Below are 24,727 nucleotides of genomic sequence, written 5' to 3' on the forward strand. Positions count from 1 at the left end.
GTTGAGTGGAAGGAAAAAGTGTGGAAGAAAAAGATACACAACCAACCGAGAGAACCGCAGCCTTATGAGGATTGTCAAGCAAAATCGATTCAAGAATTTGGGTGAACTTCACAAGGAATGGACTGAGGCTGGGGTCAAGGCATCAAGAGCCACCACACACAGACGTGTCAAGGAATTTGGCTACAGTTGTCGTATTCCTCTTGTTAAGCCACTACTGAACAACAGACAACGTCAGAGGCGTCTTACCTGGGCTAAGGAGAAGAAGAACTGGACTGTTGCCCAGTGGTCTAAAGTCCTCTTTTCAGATGAGAGCAAGTTTTGTATTTCATTTGGAAACCAAGGTCCTAGAGTCTGGAGGAAGGGTGGAGAAGCTCATAGCCCAAGTTGCTTGAAGTCCAGTGTTAAGTTTCCACAGTCTGTGATGATTTGGGGTGCAATGTCATCTGCTGGTGTTGGTCCATTGTGTTTTTTGAAAACCAAAGTCACTGCACCCGTTTACCAAGAAATTTTGGAGCACTCCATGCTTCCTTCTGCTGACCAGCTTTTTAAAGATGCTGATTTCATTTTCCAGCAGGATTTGGCACCTGCCCACACTGCCAAAAGCACCAAAAGTTGGTTAAATGACCATGGTGTTGGTGTGCTTGACTGGCCAGCAAACTCACCAGACCTGAAGCCCATAGAGAATCTTTGGGGTATTGTCAAGAGGAAAATGAGAAACAAGAGACCAAAAAATGCAGATGAGCTGAAGGCCACTGTCAAAGAAACCTGGGCTTCCATACCACCTCGGCAGTGCCACAAACTGATCACCTCCATGCCACGCCAAATTGAGGCAGTAATTAAAGCAAAAGGAGCCCCTACCAAGTATTGAGTACATATACAGTAAATGAACATACTTTCCAGAAGGCCAACAATTCATTAAAAATGTTTTTTTTATTGGTCTTATGATGTATTCTAATTTTTTGAGATAGTGAATTGGTGGGTTTTTGTTAAATGTGAGCCAAAATCATCACAATTAAAAGAACCAAAGACTTAAAATACTTCAGTCTGTGTGCATTGAATTTATTTAATACACGAGTTTCACAATTTGAGTTGAATTACTGAAATAAATGAACTTTTCCACGACATTCTAATTTATTGAGATGCACCTGTATATATATATATATATATAAAATTGTATTATTTATAGATTTGTTTATAGATTTTAATAATATCAAATGTTACCTCATAAGCTTTGTTGGCTCATAAAACATGACTATAAATCTTATTTAGAAAAATGTTAAGCACCTACACAAAGTGCATTTGGAAACTCAATAGTCACTACATTAAGAGGTCAACACTGAACTGAATTTGTGGTCATTCTAGTGTGTAACTGAGAGGAGGGATCCTTACATCACTCTGGATTGCATTGGCCTTCTTTACATGGTCCAGTGGTATGCTGTCATAAGGCATGAGGTAACGATTTGGGATGTTCTTGTAGCTGGTCATGCTGGCAATAGCCTGAGATTTCTTAGCCAGAGTCATAAGCATCATATCCAGTGGAGCATGGTACTTGGTCTTCATCTTCTCATAGTCTTTCTTATACTCGCACTAAAAATATTTCCGTGGATAAAAGAAAAAAAAAAAGAAAAAAAAAGAAAGTACTATTAGTTTATTTTAGTAGACCATGAAAAAGCTTAAAACTGAAGTGTGTGATTTCTGCGCCACTATTGTCACCAAACAGAATTACAAAAATAATGATTACTGTCAAACAGGTTTTCTGAACACTCCGACTGTCTTTCATTGGTCAAACAAACAGATAATCACACCACAAACTCACGCTATTGGTTGAGCAAATGCTGTTGTGTTGAGCTGATCGAAATGCACTACCAAAAAAGAGCAATATTTTGATAGCACCACAGAGCCATAGTGTTTACACTTTTTGCTGAAAGCAACCTACAAATGGCTTACTTATTTTTGTCTGTGGATATTAAGTTGGCATAGTAGAAAGTATTAACATTAAAAATTACACACATCAGCTTTAATGATTGTTGAGTTCCAGTACATTTTGCCATGATGCACTGTATGTTACCAGTAATGCAAGCAATAGTTGAAACGTACCTCACTCTGGATCTTAGCAACATGTACAGAGTGTAACATCTTGGGGTCATCATTGATGCTGAGGGCCCCAACCATCTGTCCTCTGTTCTTTTCATATTCCTTCTTGTATTTCACCTAACATTAAAGACATGACAGGTAAATGGTTTTGCTATTGCTTGAAACATTCTTATTTTTTTGACAAAAAACACAAATATGTTTCATTTCCTTACATCACTGGCGATGTTAGTGTAGGCGCGGGCTGCAAGGATCGAAATTGCATCACATTTCATCTAAAATTTCTTTGCTTTCATCTTTTCCCATTCAAATTTGTAACATGTCTGTGAATATAAAATAGCAAACCATTTTATTTAATACAAAACAGTGTATTATTAACAGGTTTCACAACGATTTCATTAACGAACAAAGGTAAAGCATTTTATCAGTTAACCAAAAAAGCAATTTGAATGATCAGAACTTACATCACTGAGGTTAAACGTGTTAACTCTGGACTGAATGAAGAAAGGGTAATTGGGAGGTAGGTAATACTTAAACGTCTCCTTCTCATACTTTTTCTTGTAGTTGAGCTGTAAAAAAATAGAAAATAATGGTAAATGCATGTAGTTACTGTGTATACTGTGTATGTTTGATGGACATATACCAAGAGTTTCTGGACCAAGGAAATACTATAGGATTCTTTGAAGCAGAGGCAGACTGGGACTAAAAAAATGGCAGACTGGGACTAAAAACCATTGTAAATGTGATGAGTGGATATTTTTAGAGAAAGCACTAAAATAAGCACTTTATAGCTCAGACAGATAACATGTTCAAAAACTTTTTCCCAACATACAGATGTTAGGTTAAAATGTTCATGAAAGTACAAGGGAAAGTGTGTATTTTAGGTGCTGTGACATGTCAGCATTTCTTCAAAGTTTTTACAGATCTTAATCACCTTTCAACTTTTTTCTAGAAGTGCAAATAAACTATTGTCTTAATATGAGGTTGTGGAAACAACAAGTATAATAATAATATATTGTATATTTATATATAGCTACACAAGATCATAAAATGTTGTATAAAATAGTTTGATGAAGAAAGTGTCACACAGCAGAACACTGATGACAATGCTTAAAATGTAATGTCAATTACTCACATAGCTATGTGTAAACGTTTATAAAAAAAAAAAAAAAAAAAATGAAAACAAATTTGGCCAGAATATGTATATATATAAATAAAACAAATATAAATATATGTCAAACAAGGGGCCTGGGTAGCTCAGCGAGTATTGATGTTGACTACCACCCCTGGAGTCGCGAACTCGAATCCAGGGCGTGCTGAGTGACTCCAGCCAGTTCTCCTAAGCAACCATATTGGCCCAGTTGCTAGGGAGGGTAGAGTCACATGGGGTAACCTCCTCGTGGTCGTGATTAGTGGTTCTCGCTCTCAATGGGGTGTGTGGTAAGTTGTGTGTGGATCGCGGAGAGTAGCATGTAAAACAAAATAAATAAACCTCTTAAAGTGTAGATCTTTGCAGATATTTTGCAGATTAATTGCTCATATTTTCCCTCTATGTGAGTCTGTTGCATCTTTATATCGGCCGTGTTTTAATTCCTTCCCCAGATTAATCTTGAGAAAAAGTGAAAAGCCCTAAGCTTTGACAAGCGCTGTTTCTGCTGTCCCTTAAACAAAGTAAGCCTCAAAGACTCAAATAGTCACAAAGTAATATTCTTCATGACTAATTTTGTGCATTTTTATCAGACGTGAGCATTATTTAGCAAGCTGCATTTCAGCTCCCTTCAGTATGAATAAATTATGCAAATGACTATGTACTGCTCATAGCTTTGCTGTTTGCAGATTTTGTATACGCTACTGTTATATGTGCAGGCATGTTCGAGCCCAGGACAGACCGGTACTTGTGCGGTACTTGCGCAGCAACTAGCTGGCCCAAATTACCCAGTGGGCCACCGGGAAAATGCCTGGTGCTCCCGATGGCCAGTTCGTCCCTGCTTTGAAGTACATTGGAGTCCCTTGTAAATACCATATATACTTCATGTTAATTTTTGCTCTGCAGTTGTTGTGCCAAGTGGAGCAGGGATGAGCCCATTGAACCACTTCTGTCTCAAGGGACCTGGTTCTAAATGTTCAGTAGGTTTGATTGCCCACCACTCTCACTCAAAATAAATTTGAAAGCACAAACAGTTCTAATAATATATCTGGGGATTCACTGTGTTGTCAGTGGCATTCAGATAACAGCCGTGCTTTAACAATGAGTGAGGGGATTTTTCCATCTTTTTTCTGACTTGACAAAGTGCCCATAAACCACCGGGAAAACTAAGCACTGTTCCATTGATTTGATCAAAGCCTGATGAGGTTATTATGAATATAACTATGTATGTATTTTAGGTGTTAAATCTATTTTGTTTACGTACATCACTCAGCTGTTTGGAATTGATGGCAGCTTGCACTAGGACAGGTGAGTCTGTCACCTGTGTGAACTTCACCTTGTCTGGATGTTGACGATACATTTTCTGCAAAGAGAAATAAACATTTCCTTTAAAGTGTGTATATACAGTATATATATATATATATATAGAGAGAGAGAGAGAGAGAGAGAAGTATTGGTATATATAGGTAAACTTACATCTTTACATTGTTGGACCTTCTTAATGGCTTCATATTCTGGTGTGACAGTTTGAGGGAAGAAACATCTTGACCTCATATGCTTATAATCAGCTTTATAGTTTTTCTTTTAAAAAAAGAGAGCGAAAACACATTCATAAAAAAATAGAAAAAATGTTTTGGTCAACATGATGAAATATACAGTACACATTTGTATATTATGAAAACTTACATCATTCTTAATTTCTTCCATCTTCTGGCAGTGAACAGTAAATATATCTTCATAGCTACCAACATAATGACCTTTCACCTCATTTTCATATTTCTCTTTATAATGTGCCTGAGAAGAGAGAAGGATATACATTTTGTGCTCGAGATATGAGGAAATATGACTATGTGTGCAGCAAAACATCACTCACATCACTGAACTTCTTCAGTACACTGTCCATCTTGAATTTAGGAGTGTCACAGTAATTAATGCTGGATCCCCTTGATTTCTCATAGCTGGCCTTATATACTTTCTAAAAGAGGAAAAAGAAAGACATGTCAGCAATGAAGCAACAAGCCATCCCATCCAATTATCATGTCCAATGGCATTATCTGTTTATTTGGACCACATGTTCACACTAACTGATTTTTTACACAGCCGAAATCTATGCCATAATTTACTCACTAACTACTCATTACTCAGGTGTCATAAGTGTGTCATAAACATACATCACTCAAGATGGTGCCTGCGTATCTCAGCTGTCTGAGAAGGGGGTTCTCTGTAGCAGGGAGAATACTGTAATCGGACACTGCTTTTGTCTTCTCATAGTCCTTCTTGTATTTAACCTGTGGAGGTGAAAAATGCATACATTAAATGCATAATGATACTGAAATTAATATGAGTCATGGCTTCTTTTAGGAGCTTTTTGAAGTTATCCAGCCCAGTCACTGATAGAGTTGTACTTTAAGTCAACATGAAACCCATTTAACTTCCATGGTGTGACACACTGTATTTCCAAATGAAGCAGGATGTTAGGCGTGAAATTTAGGATCTAATCCAGTTTGCTCTACCATGTCCTCACATAACCAGACAAGTAGACCAGTCATGTCTGAATCACTAGATTGATTCATGATCTGTTTAGATTATCATCAAGAGAAGGTCATGCCTATACAGTGAGGAAAGATCTAAATATGTATCTGTCTGCTTACATGTACCTTGTCACTGTTTTTATTTAGAAGGCAATGCATAAATGACAGAATGCTCTAAACCTACAATAGTCTGAATAACTAAAATATTGTAAATAAATTCTTAAAACTTACCGTACTTACAGCTTCACGAGCCTTCTTATTGGAGGCATATGTTGGTGTGTCAGTTTGCATGAAATTAATTTGGTCCTTCATGTCTTCGAAAGCAGCCGTATATTTTTTCTGGAGACAAAGGAGATTTTTGATTTTTTATATTATAGAATGGAGTTTTTAGATTAATAATGGGCATGTTTTACTTGGACAAATCAGGATGTTTGATGGATTTATTGGATTTATGAACAGAACATCTTTGAACATCTTCAAGCATGCAGTGTTCCTGCCACTTACTTCACTGAGGTTGTCCATAGCCATTCTTGCAATAGCGACATCAAAGTAAGGAGTTTCACACCACTTTCCCTTGACATTCTTGTTGTAATCCTCATGATATTTAAGCTGTAAAGAAAGAAAGTATATTCTTTTTTCTCAAAGGCAGTGACACTTTCTGTGAACCTGCTTTATCATTTCTTGAAAATTAGCTGACACAATCCAGTGTTTTTGGGGATAGAAGATATTTACAAAAAATAAAACTACAATCCTGTATCTACAAATATAATTTAGAAACTTACACTGCATCAAATCCTTTTTGGTTTAATTGGTTAAAATAAAAAATGTTTCATTTTGCGGATTATGTCAGTCAATATGGTAGGATCCTTTATCAACATTTCTGTAAAATGGTAACTGATTCAGAAGGGTTTAAGGTCTTACATTATTACGATTGGCAAAGTTTTTCTTAGCCAGTTCCATCTCTGGGGGATCAGCCAGAGACGTGTACTTGGCCTTGCGCTCATCATGGCCTTTCTTGTAGACAATCTGTGAAGATGCGAAAGAGACCTGTGGTCAGTTAGATCTTATTAAGCTCCAAGATCATATCTATAAACATTTTAACAAAAGTAGGCTACTTGTGTTTTTTTTTTTTCATTTGGATGGAAACAATGGCAATTTTTCAGTAGCATGACTTAAGTAGTGTGTTCTCAAAACATTAATGAGCTTTTCCAACAAGTAGCAGTGCAACATCTTACAATACTACATCTCTGTTTTTAATATTACTTTGTTTGCACACCCAATGTTGCAGCCGAATAGCAAGCTGAATAATCAAACATATATCACATGTAATATAATATCTTACTTAACGTATTATAAAGCAACATATCACTTACATCACTTAGGACCTTTTGGGCCTTTGCCACCCTGCGCAGCTCTGGGCTGTCACTGTATGGATAGTACATGGTCTTATCCTCATCCCATGCCTCTGTGTACAGTTTCTGATAGAGATATTCAATCAGCCATATAGTAAATCCACCAGAAGTAAGAGAATAAATGTAACTTTATTGCTTATGTATTGGTAAGGCTCTACCTTGCTGTAATTTGCTGCATTTTTTACAGCATGAACCAGTTCAGGGGCATCGGGAGGGAGCAAGTACCGATCCTTGGTCTCATCCCATTTCTGCCTATACAGAACCTTGAAAAGGCAAAGTGAGAATTATGCTCTGCACTTTACTAATGACAGATGAATGTTATGACAATGAACAACCCAAGGAAATGAATCAGAATCATTATTAGATATATGATAAAAAAGTTTAACAGATGTAAAAAGACATCTTAAGTGCAGAAAGTGACTTAAGCACTTATTTTGCTGATAAGCTCAGAAACTCGCTTCACATGGGCAATCTCACGAGCCTCACCATCATAGAGACTGGTGGTTTTGGCCTTCAGTCCCTCCATACGGTATTTTACCTGTTTTAACAAAAAGATGCAATTAAAATGTTAGTACAATAAGATAATGCAACTTTCCAAACCAATAAAAAATACACAATTCACGATCGATCACTGCCATGGAGATGAAATTGGTTGGTTACAAGAGTGGCGGATGCTGAGAAACGGATCGATTATCTGGAGTCATCGGAGAGGGAATTAGCTGCTAAACCGCTAGCAACCAAGGCAGACTTGGAACGCATTTGGGAAAAGTTGGAAGATATGGAGAATCGTAACTGATGGAACAACATCCACATTGTTGGAATTCCTGAACGAGCAGAGGGTCAGAATATGGTGGAATTTCTGGACGGGCTCTTTCCGAGTCTGCTCGACATAACAGGCCATAAGCTGGAAATCGAGCGAGCTCACAGAGTTCCGTCTTGGCGATCAGCTGAGGGACACAGGTCCCGATCAATTCTGGCCAAATTTCTGAGATCATCCGATAAAGATCTTGTGTTATGCGAGGTGAGGTGTAAAGGAAGGCTTTCTTGGAAGAACCACAACATTTCCTTGTTCCCCTTTGCGAATTTCACGAGAGAAATGTGATCAATTCAAGGAATGCAAGAAACTCTTACATCAACGGAAGATCGCTTTTGCACTGATATTCCCGGCCAAATTGAGAATTGATGCTAAGGATGGCCACAAAGTATTTACATGTTCCCAACAAGCGATGTCCTTCATAAAGTCAATGGATTGAGTAAGTAATTGTGTGATACTCACTTTGCAGCCGAGTGGGCCTAACTCACTGAACATTCACTTGACCGTCCGAGGAAACTGGAAGCCTTTTTTGTTTTTGTTGGCGCTGGTTCTGCCTAGTTTGTTTTGTGTAGTAACACTCCTTCGGGACAGTGTTGTGGATAAATCTGCACGTTCTTTGTGCTTATGCCTCCTATTGGCTGTAGTTTGTTTTGTGGAGTATTTTTTGCAGGACATTGGAGTGATTAGGTCATTTCTTTCATTCATGTAACAGCCGGCTCACTGAACATTAGTTTGAATGCCTGAGGAAACTGAACGGCTTTTTTTTTTTTTTTTTTTGGTGCTGGTTCCGCTAGCGGCTGAAGCTTGTTTTGTGGAGGAACACAACTTTGGGACAGTTATGCGGATTAATCTACACGTTCTTTGTGTTTATCCCACCTATTGGCTGGAGTTTGTTTTATAGATTTTCTTTTGTTATGTAATTCTGTCTCACAACATTTGTACAGAAACACCGGACTTGAGCAATCCAACAGCAAAGTTGTCACAGGGGCTCTCGTAGGCATACATGGACTGTTTACGTTTTGAGGGATGGACGCCTGTTGACGCTGTCGTGCGTGGGGTTAATGCACATGTTTTTCCTTTTTCTGTTTGTTTGGTTCTGGGGGAGGCTCGGGGTTTGACTGTTGCACTAATGTTGGAATGTGGTCTTTATAATTTTGTTTTTGACACACAATCTATTTTTTCTAATATATCAAAATGTCAGATGTTAGTGTGAGTGGATTGTCTCTCTCCGTGTGGAATGTGAATGGGTTGGGGCACCCCATAAAAAGAAGGAAGGTTATTTCTTTTCTTAAACGTAAGAAATATGATATAGTGTTTCTTCAAGAAAAGTAAGAGCAGAGGAGTCATTATGCTGATAAGTAAACATGTACAGTTCAAATGTCTCAAACAGATTAAAGATAAATTAGGAAGGGTCATTATTGTTTTAGCAGAAATTCAGGGGCAAAGGTTGATTTTGGCTAATATTTACGCACCTAACGCTGATGATCAGGGCTGAGGCAGAGCTGAAGTGCCAAATGTCGTCTGATGGCCTCAGAGAATTGACCCGACTGAAATACAGATATAATACTATTTTTTAGCAGACGGTGGAGTTTTGGTTATTCAGGGCAAGACAGTCATATTTTGAGTCGGGGGACAAAGCTGGGAAGCTTTTGACTAGATATATAAAGCAGAGAGAGTCTTTTTCTACCATTCCCTCAGTGAAATCTGCTGGTGGTGAAATATTTACCTCGGCCATTGATATTAATAATGCTTTTAAAGAATTCTATCTTGATCTTTATAGTTCCACGTCTTCATCTACTGATGAAGATATTATTGGTCATAAATTGACGACTGAGCAAAAAAATTCTCGATTCTGAGATAAACTTGGAGGATCTTGACGAGGTAATTAAGGCCTTACCTGCAGGCAAGGCTCCGGGGCCAGATGGCTTTGCCGTTTAATTTTTTAGATCTTATGCTACAGAACTGGCTCCACTTTTGTTAGAAGTTTATACAGAATAATTAAAGAATGGAAGCAACCATGACACAAGCCCGGATCAGTCTGATGCTTAAAAAGGACAAAGATACAAGCAAGTGTAAGAGTTACCATCCAATTTCCCTGATCCAGCTAGACGTTAAAATTTTGTCAAAAAGTTTGGCTAACTGATTAAGTAAAGTTATGACATCTCTTCTACATACAGATCAGGTGGGGTTCATTCAGGTCCGCAGCTCTTTCTGATAGCATTAGGCATTTCATCAATATCATGTGGTCAGTGGCAGAATGCATCTGCGTCTCCGCCTGGTACGGCAATAGCACAGCCCACAACCGCAAAGCACTGCAAAGGGTGGTGCGAACTGCCAGACACAACATCGAAGGTGAGCTTCCCTCCCTCCAGGACATATATACCAGGCGTTGTGTGAAAAAAGCTCGGAGGATCATCAGAGACTCCAGCCACCCAAGCCAAGGCCTGTTCTCACTGCTACCATCAGGCAGGCGGTATCGCAGCATCAGGACCCACACCAGCCGACTCCATGAGTCACGACTTCCCCCAAACAATCAGACTTTTGAACTCTTGATCTCCCACGATCAAAATACATCAGCACTGCACTTTATTACTCTTATATCTCACACCGGACTGTCATAAATTATATTATTATTATATTATATTCTCTCTTAACAACTTACTATCAACCGACAGCCTGAATGTCAATACAGTACAATACAACCTACTGTACATTCTATATATACTATATATACTTTTTTTATTGAATAATGTGTATCTATATTGTGTGTATTGTATACTGTACAGTGTATGTTATTATTTGTATATTGTGTTGTGTGTAATTATGTGTATATTAGACTTTAAATTGTGTTGTGTTAATTTGATGTTATTGTAAATTGGTATATGTCTCATCACTGTCACGACTGCTATGTTTATCGGAACTGCACCCAAGAATTTCACACACCATTGCACTTGTGTATATGGCTGTGTGACAATAAAAGTGATTTGATTTGATTTGATTTGAATGATCAGACTCCAGTCGCGGCCATCTCACTTGTTTGATATGGCAGAATGGGATTATCTTTTTAGGGTTTTGGAAATATGTGGGTTCGGAAATACTTTTATTGAATGGATTAAGTTACTTTATAGACACCAGTGGTGGTACAAACAAATGGATTAATTTCAGATTATTTTACTCTGGATAGGGGCACACGGCAGGGTTGCCCTCTTTCCCCATTATTGTTCTATCTTGCCCTGGAACCATTAGCAGTCTCTGACAGTGTACTGCCCAGTAACGGCTATTCAACCGGGTGCCTTCCAGTGGCCCAAACAGGGCATTAAGTATTTGGGCATTTTATTCCCAGCAAATTTATGTGATTTAGTTAATTTTGCCCCTTTAATAAAAAGGTTTTTGAGCGATGTGAGCAGGTGGGCTTCATTACATTTATCGATGATTGGGAAGGTTAATGTTATTAAAATGAATTATATTCCAAAATTCAACTATCTGCTACAGTCTCTACCTATAGATGTCCCCCTCTCTTATTTCAAGCAATTTGATACCATAGTGAAGTCCTTCATTTAGAATGGGAAACATCCCAGATTACATTTCAGTAAGCTGCAAAGGCCGACTGACAAAGGTGGGCTATGCCTACCCAAGATTTTGTTTTATTATTATGCGCTCAGTCTCAGACATTTGGCTCATTGGTCGCTTCCACCTGAGAGAGTCCCTCCCTGGTTTTGTATTGAACAGGAAGTTCTTGCCCCTATTTTGCCATTGCAAAGTCTTTCTATCAAACTAACCGGAGAAGTTAAATTACACCCTGTTATCTCGCATTTGCACTCGGTATGGACAAAAGTGTCCAGAGTGTTTAATTCAGATATTTATTTAAATGTTGCCTTGAGCATATAGCTGAACCCATAATTATGTATTAATAAGTCCCCTTTCTGCTGGTCAGAGTGGATTGTGAAGATGGTTACTACACTCGGTGACCTATATGAGAGTGGAGTGTTGAGATCCTTTGAAAATTTGGTTCAACATATTGGGATTCCCAGATCTCAGTTCTTTAGGTATATACAGCTGTGCCACCTGCTCTGAACTATTTTTGGGAGTAGTATACACCCCCCTAAAGCGGCAGACACTCTGGGAGGGGTGATTACTGCATTTGGAAAAGGTCATGAGGCATCAGTGTATTACTCCCTGCTAATTCAGAGTCTGGGGGATGGAGCTTTAACTTCTGTCAAGAGATTAAGGAAGAAAGATTTAAACTTGGTATTGGAGGAGGGAGAGGGCTAGGATTCTAAAAAATGTCAAGTCTGCACCTAGAGACACAAGGGTGCACCTTATGCAATTCAAGATTTTACATTGATTCTATTGGACCCCCTCTAGATTGTATAGGCTTGGTCTTAAAGATGCACCCACCTGCTGGCGATGCCAATCAGAGGATGGAGACATAACCAATGCCTTTTGGGGGTGTGTTAAGATCCAGGAGTTTTGGTTAAAGGTTCAGAGTTTTGTGTGTGATGTATTTGGCACTTGGGTTTCATTTTGCCCCAGACTCTGTATTTTGGGCGATGGGGCGGTCATTGGTGTAGAGAATAGACACATAAAGAGTTGGGTCCTAACCAGTGTCATGATCGCCAGACAGATAGTTTTAAGGGGATGGAGGTCGGCTGGAGTGCCCTCATTTCAGGAGTGGTATTCAGAAATGGGGAGGGTGGCGGCCTTTGAAGAAGGGTCATTTAGAAGACTGGGGAAATTGAACTTGTTTGTGGGGAAATGGAGTGGATATCTGGCGTTTCTGGATGTGTGATTATTATTTTTATTTCTTTTTTTATTTGTGTGTGTGTCTATAATCATGTATGACCACTGGGATGTTGTTGGGGCCCAGGGTGGGGTTGGGGATTGGGAGGGGAAATAGTGGGGTTTAATTGTTGATTCTGTGTATATATGTTTTGTTTTTCTGTGTTCAATATGTGAATCAATAAAAATAAAAAAATACACAATTCACAGAACCTGTAGTCAGAAGAAAAAAAACAGCTTAAACAAGCCTAAGGTGGTTTGCTGGTCTTAGTTGGTTTAGGCTGGTATATCTATTCTCCCAGCCTGGCCAAGTTGGTGTTTAACTGGCAACCAGCTGGTCTTCCAGAGAACATTCTTAGGTTGGTTTAAGCTGGGGGAGTTTTCAGCAGGGTTATCTGCTTCTGGTTAATGAAGTTTCGTCACCCCTTGTACTGACTAGGATCTTAAAAATACATATGTTTTTTCAACACAGGCCATGCAAACATATCTTGCTATTTACATTTTGGAAGTTTGATTACAAATGTGATCTGGCAAAGGTTCATACCTCACTGAGCTGCTCCTGGGCATTCTTGATGCAAATCATCTCTGGTGTAACAGCTGAAATGGAATAAGGCTGCCCCTTTGATTTTTCATATTCCTCCCTGTATTTATTCTGCAAGAACATTCAGTACCACAGATTTAACTTGCTTTCTATAGAGGTTTGCCTTTCTTACCTTTCTTAAAGTTAAGACACTGTTGCTAACTCTAATTGTACGTTTGGTTACACTTTACAGTAAGGTTCCATTCATTAACATTAGTTAATACATTGGGTATCATGAACAAACAATGAGCAATATATGTTTTACAGAATTTACTTATCTTTGTCAATGTTAGTTAACAAAAATACAATTGTTCATTGTTAGTTCATGGTAGTTCATAGTGTATTAACTAATGTTAACATATACAACTTTTGATTTTAAAATGTATTACTATATGGTGAAATTAACATTAACCAACATTAATAAATTAATTACACAATGCTGTAAAAGTATTGTTCATTGTTAGTTCATGTTAACTAATGTTGTTAACTAATTTTAACAAATTGAACCTTATTGTAAAGTGTTCCCATACTTTTCATTCTAACTAATATCTGATATTCAATAAAGGCAAAAACACAAAATATTCACTTTGATGTTCTTACATGGCTGTAATATATATATATACACACACATATACATATATATACACAAATAAATAAAATAATAAACATACATGATTAAACTACACTCTCCACATCCCCTCCCCGAGATTCCCCCCAAAAAACTAAATATTTGCCCCATTTTTTAGCAAATAAGTCCCTCAACCCCAGCCTTCTACTTACCACCTCTTCAAATGCAGCTACCCTCCCCATTTCCACACACCACTCCGAAAAAGAAGGTGCTCCATTTGACTTCCAACCCCTTAAAATTACTTGCCTGCCTATCATGAGACTGGTCATAACCCAATTTTTTATTTGATTGTCCCCTATATGCATGACCGCCCCATCACCCAAAATACAGAGTCTGGGACAAAGCAAAACCTGAGTGTTCAAAACGTCGCACAAATACCTCTGAACACTCAACCAAAACTCCTGGCTCTTAACACACCCCCAAAAGACATGGGAAGTGTCTCCAACTTCTGACTGGCATCGCCAGCAAGTGGGTGTGTCTTTAAGACCAAGCCTATATAATCTAGAGGGGGTCCAATAAAATCTATGTAAAATCTTAAATTGCATAAGGCGAACCCTTGCATCTCTAGATACAGACTTGACATTTTTAAGAATCTTAGGCCACACTCCATCCTCCAATACCAAATTCAAATCTTTTTCCCATACTCTCTTGAGAGAAGTCAAGGCTCCATCCCCCAGACTCTGAATTAGTAGGGAGTAATACACTGATGCTTCATGGCCTTTTCCAAAAGCAGCAATCACCTCTCCCAAAGCACCTGCCACTTTAAAGGGGTGCGTGCCACTCCCACAAATAGTGCAGAGTAGGTGGAAAAGCTGTAAATACTTATAAAACTGAGATCTGGGAATTTCAAAATGTTGAACCAAATTTTCAAAAGATCTCAATACTCCACCCTCATATAGGTCACCAAGTGTATTAACCCCCCTCACAATCCACTCTGACCAACAAATAGGGGACGTATTAATACATAGTTTAGGGTTCTGCCATATGCTCGAGGCAACATTTAAATAAATGTCAGAATTAAACACTTTGGACACTTTTGTCCATATTGAGTACAAATGCAAAATAACGGGGTGTGACTTAACCTCTCCGGCTAGTTTGATCGAAAGGCTATGCAGTGGAGAGATAGGGGCAAGAACTTCCTTTTCAATAGAAAACCAGGGAGGGGCTCTCTCAGGTGGAAGCAACCAATTAGCCAAATATCTAAGAATGAACGCATAATAATAAAACAAAATCTTGGGTAGACCTAGCCCTCCTTTGTCAACTGGCCTATGTAACTTATTGAAATTTAACCTGGGGCGCTTACCATTTCAAATAAAGGACTTCGCTATGCTATCAAATTGCTTGAAATAAGAGAGGGGGACATCTACAGGGAGAGACTGCAGCAGGTAGTTGAATTTTGGAATACAATTCATTTTAATAACATTAACCTTCCCAATCATCGATAAATGTAATGAAGCCCACTTGCCCACATCGCTCAAAAACCTTTTTATAAAAGGGTCAAAATTAACTTTAACTAAATCAGACAAATTTGCTGGGAATAAAATCCCCAAATACTTAATGCCCTGTTTGGGCCACTGGAAGGCGCCCGGCTGGAAAGCCGTTTCTGGGCAGTACGCAGTCAGAGCCAAAGCTTCAGATTTAGACCAATTGACTTTGTATCCTGAGAACTTGGAAAAGGAATTAATAATTCTGTGGAGGCAAAGCATAGATCTAGTAGGTTCAGAGACAAATAATGCTAATGGTTCCAGGGCAAGACAGAACAATAATGGGGAAAGTGGGCAACCCTGTCGAGTGCCCCTATCCAGAGTAAAATAATCTGAAATTAATCCATTTGTTTGTACCGCTGCTACAGGGTGTCTATAAAGTAAATTAATCCAACCAATAAATGTACTCCCGAAACCATACATTTCCAGAATCTTAAAAAGATAATCCCATTCTACCATATCAAATGCCTTTTCGGCGTCAAGTGAGATGGCAGCGACCAGAGATTGTTCATTCGCCACTGACCACATGATATTGATGAGATGCCTGATGTTATCAGAAGAGCAACGGCCCCGAATAAATCCCACCTGATCTATATGTATAAGAGATGTCATAACCTTACTTAATCGGTAAGCCAAAATTTTTGACAATATTTTAACATCTAGTTGGATCAGGGAAATTGGATGGTAACTCTTACACTTGCTTGGATCTTTGTCCTTTTTAAGAATCAGACTGATCCGGGCTTGTGTCATGGTTGGAGGAAGTTTTCCATTCTTTAATGATTCAGTATAAACTTCTAGCAAAAGTGGAGCCAGTTCTGTAGCATAGGATCTAAAAAATTCTGCGGCAAAACCATCTGCCTCTGCACTTTTAATATTTCCTTCCAACTCCACAAGTTCTCGTGCACTGGATTTTTTGATGAATGAGGCATACTGTATGATCTGACCCCTAAGAACTGCCTTAAGTGCCTCCCAAGCCATGCCCACAGAGGATACTGAGGACCAGTTGGTCTCCATATAAACATTGATTTCAGTCTTTAACATTTGTTGGAAATCAGGATTTTGCAAAAGGGATACATTAAGGCGCCAACTATATGATTTCTTTTTCTCTATATGTGGCATCACCTCTAAACTCACCAGGGCGTGATCTGAGACTAAAATGTTTCCAATTGAGCAATCAACAACAGATGAAATTAGGGATTTGGATATCAAAAAAAATCTATTCTAGAATAAATCTTATGGACTGATGAAAAAAATTTATAGTCCCTACCGGATGGGTTCAAAAGTCTCCAAATATCTGTAAGACCAAGATTTTTACACATCCGGTGAAGTGTCTGCGTTGCTCTAGGGGGTCTACACACTTTTGCTTCACTATGATCAAGGACTGAATCCATCAAAAGATTAAAGTCTCCTCCCAATATTATATCATAAGAGGTGCCAGCGGTTTGCAACATCCCTTCAAGATCTATAAAAAAGCCCTGATCATCAACGTTAGATGCGTAAATATTAGCCAAAATCAGACTTTGCCCTTGAATTTCAGCTAAAACAATGATGACTCTTCCTAATTGATCTTTAATCTGTTTGAGAAATTTGAATTGTAAATGTTTATTAATCAATATAATGACTCCCTTGCTTTTACACTAAAGAAAACATGTCCACCCCATATCTTCCCAAATTTTTCAGCTTCCTGCGGGGAGAGATGTGTTTCTTGAAGAAGCACTATATCATATTTCTTACGTTTAAGAAAAGTAATAACCTTCCTTCTTTTTATGGGGTGCCCCAACCCATTCACATTCCATGTGGAGAGAGATAGTACACTCATATTAACATTTGACATATTGATATAATAAAACAAATAAATTGTGTGTGAAAAACAAAATTATGAAGACCACATTCCCCATTAGTGAAACAATCAACCCCCGAACATCCCCCGGAACAAAACAAACAGGAAAAAGAAAAACGTGCGCATTAACCCTGCACACGAAAGCGCCAACCGCCGTCAATCCCTCTAGACTCAAAAGGTCCATGAACGCCCACGAATCCCCATGACAACTTTGCCATCGGATTGCTCAATTTTGCCTCACAAATTTGTGAGGCAAAATTACATAACAGAAAATACTTTGTGAAATAAACCCAGTTAATAGGAAGAATGAACACAAAAAATTTGTAGATTCATTCACATAACTGTCTCAAGGATGTGATCTTCCACAAAACAAATTCCAGCTGCTATAAAACCGATCAGATTCCTCGGATAGACAAACGAATGTTCAGTGAGCTGGCTGTTATGAGTTCAGCAGATGACGTAATCATTCCAATGTCCCGTAAAAAAAAACAAAAAAACAAAACTACAGCCACCAGGAGGAATAAGCACGAAGAACGAACAGATTAATCCACAGCTGTTCCAAAGGAATGTTATTCAACGGAACAAGCTCCAGCCGTTAGGCGGAACCAATACAAAAAGAAACTAAACTGGCATCCTGGTTCCCCGGATGATCGAGTCAATTCACTCGGAGGCTGCATAAAAGTATATACCATGACTTACACAATCCGTCAGCTTTATAAAAGACATCCTTTGTGTGAGCATGTAGATATTTTGCGGTCATCCATAGTGTCCACTCTCAAACTGGCCGGGAACTTCAATGCAAAATTTTCTTTAAGGAAAGTGTTATTCACAAAACAAGCTCCAGCCGCACGGCGGAGCCAACGCAAAAAACCCAAAATTTCGCCCAGCTTCCTCAAGAAGCTGCCCCACGTTAGTACAGCGAGTCAGGCCCACTCACATGAGAAACATCCAATGGTTTACTCAGTCATTGATTCTATAAAAGACATTGCCAGATTTGGACATGTGAATACTTTGCGACCGTTTTTCGTTTCTGTTCTCAGTTTGGCAGGAAACACCAGAGCAAACGAGATCTTTTTCTGATGTAAGAGTTTCTTACATTCCTTGAACCGATCGCATTTCTCTCTTGTTGACCTCGCAAAGTCCGGGAACAAGAAAATATTATGGTTCTTCCAAGAAAGCTTCCCTTTGCTCCTCACCTGGCGTAACACAAGATCTTTATCGGATGATCTCAGAAATCTGGCCAGAATCGATCTGGGCCTGTCCTGAGCTTGCTCGATTTCCAGCTTGTGGCCTGTTATGTCGAGCAGACTCTGGAAAAACTCGTCTAGGAATTTCACCATATCTCTGCCCTCCTCATGCTCAGGAATTCCAACAATTCGAACGTTATTCCTGCGGCTTCTATTTTCAAGATCTTCAAGCTTTTCAAGGAGATGTTCCAGATCAACTTTGGTCACGGGCGGATTAGCGGTTAATTCCCTCTCCGAAGATTCCAGAAAATCAATTCGTTTTTCAACATCAGTCACTCTTGTACCTAACTCAGAGAATTTTATTTCCATCGCCGTAATCGATCGACGTATTACAGCGAGATCCTCCAAGTCAGCAAGAATCTTCGTCAACACATGTTGGACATCTGACGCTGGATTACTTCTCCCGCCGCGCCATCCAAATCGAGTCCCCGGTCTGTAGGCCTGTCAGGGCTTTCATCCTGAACACGTAAGTGTCTTTTAATATCTCCAGAGCCCGAGGATTTTGACTTCTTTGCCATGTTTTGCAACAAAGGACAAATGTGTAACTGGGTGAATCAAATTTCACCAGATTATAACATGAGAATAATCGAAAATTCAGCAAAGTGCGCAGAGCTCGTCGCTCACACGTCTGCTCCTTGCATGGCGTCACCCAAACCCCCAAGAAAAATGTTTTTTAACATAAACTGTGCCATTAAATTGCTCAAAAATGTAGTCCATAAAATAAGCCCCAGTAAATAATCACACCAAACCCACAAAATAAACAAATGAACTCAACAATAAGTCAATAAAGGGAGAAAGAGAAAAAAGAAAAAAAGAGTAGAGCGAGAGTCGGTGGGCAGCCAAAAGAATAACATACCTTCTCAGGCTTCATCAGTAAAATGCATGAAGTGTAGTCTGTATTGTTTACCGAGAGCAGGCAAAATTACTCACTCACACCACTGATTTAATGAAGGCTATAGCTTGTCGTGGGCATGTAAAGGTCTTGAGACCACCCTTGCCATCAATTCCAAGCTTTGCAGGAAAAAGCAGTGCAAAAACCACCATCTGTTGATGAAGCAATCTTTTACACTTATTTTTTTTCTTCCTTTTTCTCCCAATTTGGAATGCCCAATTCCCAATGTGCTTTTAAGTCCTCGTGGTCATGTAGTGATTTGCTTCAGTCCGGGTGATGGAGGATGAATCCCAGTTGCCTCCGTGTCTGAGACTGTCAACCCATGCATCTTATCACGTGGCTTGTTGAGCGCATTGCCACGGAGACATAGCACATGTGGAGGCTTCATGCCACCCACCGCAGCAACTATGCTCAACTCACCATGCGCCCCACCGAGAACGAACCATATTATAGTGACCACGAGGAGTTTACCCCATGTGACTCTACCATCCCTAGCAACTGGGCCAATTTGGTTGCTTAGGAGACCTGGCTGGAGTCGCTCAGCACCCCTGGGATTCGAACTAGCGAACTCCAGGGGTGGTAGCCAACATATTTTACCACTGAGCTACCCAGGCCCCCCTAATATTTTACACTCTTTGAATCTGTCGCGCTTCGCTTGAGTCGATCTAGCAAAGTCTGGAAAAACCATGATGTTGTGGTCCTCCCAGCACAACTTGTCTTTATTCCTCGCCACTGGTAGAACAAAGTCTCTGTCAGCCAACCACAAGAATCTTGCCAGGATAGATTGGGGTCTGTAACCCGCTGTGGGAAGCTGACCGAAAACTCTGTGAGCGCATTCAATTTTGAGCCGGCGCTCCGCTGTGTCGATCAAATTCAGAATAAGCCCGTCCAAAAACTTCACCATATCTTGACCTTCTTTTCCCTCGGGGATTCCAACGAAAGAACATTATTACACCTGTTCCGATTTTCCATATCCTCTAGTTTTCCACATGCAGTCCACATCAGCCTTGGTAGCAGGTGGGTTAGCCTGTAGCTCTCTTTCGGCCGACTACAGAAACTCAACCCATTTTTCAACATCATCCATTCTTGTGATCAGGGTGGAAAGTTTTGCCTCCATAGATGTGACCACTCAATGTATTTCTGCTAGTTTTTATCTTGATGTCCTCAAGCCATTACTACTCAAAGGTCTGCGGATGGTGAGGCGATGTTACAGAGTTGAGTGACAGAGGCAGCTGCAACAGTGTCATCTCAGTGTTTCCCACTATCCGTTCTCATTCAGAATGCTTTATTATCAGCACTCTGAAAAGCGATGTAAAGTTTAATGTTAATCTCAGGCTGCAGGATTTAGCACTGACATTGAAGTGATAAATGCCAAATTGTAGTACTCACTTGTTCTTTGGGCCATTCTTATGCGGTGCCATTTGACCTCAAAACATACTGAGACTCGCCTGGATCAGATTTTTAACAGGAAATGGGAAAATATTTTGTTTATTCTTATGAAAACAAGACAGCTCAAATAGTGTGTTCTGGGTTTTATGATCTAATATGTACACTATAAAATACATTATAAAGTATTTCCACCCTGTTAGGGACATGGACATATATGTATGTAAATGGTAAAAATGCATAAATACATTGTAAAATCTTGCTAATTTGGAGTTGGTTTTGGATTGATGTTACCCGGATGGTGTGTCCGTTAAAACACAATAAATCCAAATCCTTTGATGTCAATGTACATTTATTTGCCTGATCAGCAGCATCACAGAGAATCCATGAATTTGCTGATATTAGGTCAACAATGCAACAAATCCATGGAAAAAACACCTCAATAGTGAAGAGAGAAGAGGAGAGTACCCATCAGCAAGCCGCAGCAAACATACAATAAGCTGCAACGTGGAGGTTAAATTACTAATTGGCTACAGGTGGCTGAACAAGGGGACGGTATAACACATTACATCATCACCAGAGGTGGGGAATTCTCAACATACATATTTGACAAATTACAGGGTGTCCTATGGTTAATCATATATATTTTCACATTCAAAACTGTTTTTATGTACTTAATTATTCACATTGTCAAACACAAAAACCTGTGTTACAAGGTGCAATGTGGCATAACAGGGTTAAAAGGTAGACTTAACAATGAAAGTAACACCAACATTTTGTTTTATGCTCTGTACTTGTGAATGAATGACAGGTATTTAAAAAATATATATATATATAGCAGGGTGGAAACTAACAGGGTGGAAATATGAAGGATAAATTAGTTGCAGGTCAGTGATTCAACATCTACTATGAAACACATTTACAGTTTTAATATTTAACTAATTTTCCATGTAATATTGCCCAAATGTGGAACCTATGAGTAGGTTAAGCAGGCAATAATGCTTAAACATAAAAAAAATCAGAATTAAAAGAGTTGTATTAAGACTTATTTTCAAGAATGTTTTCTATTTGAATTACTCTCATTATCTGGTCACATCAGGAAAATTATTTCATATTTTGTTGGGTTGTAGATCTACCATTATTACACACAGAGTGGAAAGTTGTATGTAGGCAGAAAACATAGCCTAATGAGCATAATGTATAATAAAAGAATGTATTTAACAGATTTCAAGATTTTGGCTTAAAACCCCCCAAACACACCTCCTCTGTTTAAGTAATAATTAAAAAGTGTTAAATATTCAAATATTTACTATTTTATTTATTACAATGAATTTTAAATGAGATTATTTTCTTGAGGGAAGGGCAGCACATACAGAGAATGGCCCTCTTCATGACGTTCATAGCAAAATGTCAACATTAATGTATTACCAAATTTCATGAATGTGCTATTATCTTTAAATATTTTCACATTTAAATGTGTTTGATAGAGCTACTAATTTTTCCAAATGACAGCCTATAAGCTTATGACAAGCAAAACGCTTCAGTAAAGTGACACTAGCAGAGCAACACTGATCATGGAGTGTCGCAAAGCTTAGTCAATTGAAGAAATTAGTAGCTGATATAAGGGGGATCTGAACAGCTGAGGATGGGTATTAACACACCATGGATGACACCCTGTTTAAATAAAAAAATTCTGGAAAACACTCTGGAAAACAACAGTAACATTGGTCATGGTCTAAACAAAGATACTGTGGCAGACAGCCTGTTGTGTTTACAATAACTCATAAAATGAAAGAAAAAGTAACTGTCTGCACAATCAGTACTACCACACAGGTCAAAAAACAGGTAAATGTTTGTGTAGGAATAGCTTTCAGTGTTTAGTATTGCGATGGTAGTGGAATTTTCAGAAAAGTGCGAGGTACTTGTGTTTTTATACACACTAAGAGCTTATGAGTGTTACTAAAACAGTGCAGTCCTGTCTTCAAATTGATCCAGAATCACTCAATAGGGACTGAAGTTACATGAGGTCATCCTTTGGTGAGTCTCCCAGAGGAAAAGTCAAACCCTCTTGACTCTGGTGAGGACAAGAAGCTCCACATTACCAATTTGATTGGCTGATCAAAATTACAATAGTAATTTACAGTAAATTACAAGTTGAGCACCATTAGCAGCACCAAACGTAATTAATTTTTTTTTTAAACAGTTTAAACACGCCTATACCACATCCCCCGTCTGCTATTGTTTGAAAAATCGAGTCGATTCCCCATTAAACTTCTTCACTACACTATACAATGACTACATATTTTGTCAAATATGAGTTGAGAAAATGACCAAAATCAGGTGAAATTAGAGAAAACAGAACTTTTTTTTTTATAATCCACATTTGGCAATACAGTCATCTCTGCACATTAAACTGGGAAAGGAGAAATTATAAAACTGCACAATTCACCTTATTAAATGTAAACATAACTTATTTTATATATATACCCACACACACAGGCGGCCAAAAGTTTGGAATAATGTACAGATTTTGCTCTTATGGAAAGAAATTGGTACTTTTATTCACCAAAGTGGCATCCAACTGATCACAATGTATAGTCAGGACATTAATAACATGAAAAATTACTATTACAATTTGAAAAAAATGACTTCAAAGTAAACTACTTCAAAGAGTTCTTATCAAAAAATCCTCCACGTGCAGCAATGACAGCTTTGCAGATCCTTGGCATTCCAGCTGTCAGTTTGTCCAGATACTCAGGTGACATTTCACCCCACGCTTCCTGTAGCACTTGCCATAGATGTGGCTGTCTTGACGGGCACTTCTCATGCACCTTACAGTCTAGCTGATCCCACAAAAGCTCAATGGGGTTAAGATCCATTACACTCTTTTCCAATTATCTGTTGTCCACTGTCTGTTTCTTTGCCCACTCTAACCTTTTCTTTTTGTTTTTCTGTTTCAAAAGTGGCTTTTTCTTTGCAATTCTTCCCATAAGGCCTGTACTCCTGAGTCTTCTCTTTACTGTTGTACATGAAACTTGTGTTGAGCAGGTAGAATTCAATGAAGCTGTCAGCTGAGGACATGTGAGGCTTCTATTTCTCAAACTAGAGACTCTGATGTACTTATCCTCTTGTTTAGTTGTACATCTGGCCTTCCACAACTCTTTCTGTCCTTGTTAGAGCCAGTTGTCCTTTGTCTTTGAAGACTGTAGTGTACACCTTTGTATGAAATCTTCATTTTTTTTTTTTGGCAACTTCAAGCATTGTATAGCCTTCATTCCTCAAAACAATGATTGACTGACGAGTTTATAGAGAAAGCTGTTTTTGCCATTTTTGACCTAATATTGACCTTAAGACATGCCAGTCTATTGCATACTGTGGCAACTAAAAAAACAAAAACAAAAACAAACACAAAGACAATGTTAAGCTTCATTTAACGAACCAAATATCTTTCAACTGTGTTCGATATAATGCCAAGTGATTTTCTAGTACCAAATTAGCAATTTAGCATGATTACTCAAGGATAAGGTGTTGGAGTGATGGCTGCTGGAAATGGGGCCTGTCTAGATTTGATGAAAAATGACTTTTTTCAAATAGTGATGGTGCTGTTTTTTACATCAGTAATGTCCTGACTGTACTTTGTGATCAGTTGAATGCCACTTGGTGAATTAAAGTACCAAATTCCTTCCGAAACAGCAAAATCTGTACATTATTCCAAACCTTTGGCCACCAGTGTGTGTGTGTGTGTGTGTGTATATATATATATATATATATATATATATATATATTAGTAAAGTATATACTCTACATACTTGCCATCACTTTTCAAAATTAAGCAGGTCTGATGTCAAAATTCTGTGATATTGAAATGTGGATGATCTGTGATATATATCGTATAA

The 24,727-nt window shown here is 38.6% G+C and overlaps 1 pseudogene; it reads right to left on the reverse strand.

The window, feature by feature from the left end:
* Positions 1–13,438, reverse strand: part of LOC127447997 (nebulin-like) — a 48,641-nt pseudogene extending 35,203 nt beyond the window's left edge.
* Between the last annotated feature and the right edge of the window lie 11,289 nt (positions 13,439–24,727).

The sequence above is a fragment of the Myxocyprinus asiaticus genome, chromosome 11 (genome assembly GCF_019703515.2).
Source record: "Myxocyprinus asiaticus isolate MX2 ecotype Aquarium Trade chromosome 11, UBuf_Myxa_2, whole genome shotgun sequence".
Lineage (NCBI taxonomy): Eukaryota > Metazoa > Chordata > Actinopteri > Cypriniformes > Catostomidae > Myxocyprinus > Myxocyprinus asiaticus.